Here is a 1,086-nt window from a genome sequence, read left to right as displayed (position 1 = left end):
GTAGAAGGGAGGGGGGTTACAGGAACCCATAATTTAATATTTTGCAGTTGAATTAGTAATTTTCTTGAAAATATTGATGTGTAAATATTTTAGTGGCTGTATGTGTGATCTGCTGCAAATAATACGCATTTTGACCCCCAAAAGCAGTCTCCGAATAGTTCCTGGGTGCTCGCCAGAGACGTCTCCGAATATCTTCTGCCAATCGACATAGTTTAGGTCATTTTGAAGGTGGGCCTGGACTGCCGTGGACCCGGTCTGTCAGGGCCAAATGGGGCTGAAAGGGACACTGTGTCCGTCCTACTAGAAAGACCGAAATACTCGATAAACATTATCCTTGGTCAGGAATCGAACTCAGGTCTTCTGTGTTCGACGGCGAAGCGCCTGACCGCTGGTGTCTTGCATGTAGAGACAAGGGCAAGAAACTCAGAAAGATGACCACAACCCTCTCCCTTCTTCCCTAAAAAGGTATGGAAGGAAACAAACAAACACATAAACGACTAAATACTAATTCAAAGCCAGGGGACACAAAACATTGAAAATGAAAATCAATCTTGCACGGTGTGAGCTTATCGAAACTGTTTCATGCAATCGTGGTGTATAAGACAATTTATATTTATAAAAATAACATAATCTTTGAGTAAAAAGGTGTAAATGCAGTCTTCTCTCACTCCTCGGGTCTACAAAATGGCATGGTTTGTTAATTATGCAACACTTTCACCTACAGTTAGGCTACTCTTGTAGAATGATAGCTCCCTTGGCTGCTACGTATGTCCGTTCTTTTTATTCAGACCAGGAACACTTCTATCCTTTGGCATTAAGAATATTACCTAGATCTATATGTCATGCAAGTGATGTTAAACTCTTACTAAATCTCAAACTCAAACTCAAACGGTGGGTGGTAGGCGGGTTCTCTGGTGTGGTTTGCTTCTTCTTTCCTATCAAACGTCTAGCGTCTTTATCTCCACTCCTTCTTTTTTATGTTTTTTACTGTCTTGCAACACCTCTAATCTTCGACACATATATGACCTTATTGTGTTACAAGTGCCGTAAAACACTTACTAAAATTCAAACTCAAACTCAAACGAA

Source organism: Aplysia californica, unplaced genomic scaffold (assembly GCF_000002075.1).
Source record: "Aplysia californica isolate F4 #8 unplaced genomic scaffold, AplCal3.0 scaffold00266, whole genome shotgun sequence".
In the NCBI taxonomy this organism is placed as follows: Eukaryota; Metazoa; Mollusca; class Gastropoda; order Aplysiida; family Aplysiidae; genus Aplysia; species Aplysia californica.
This window is presented reverse-complemented; position numbering follows the sequence as displayed.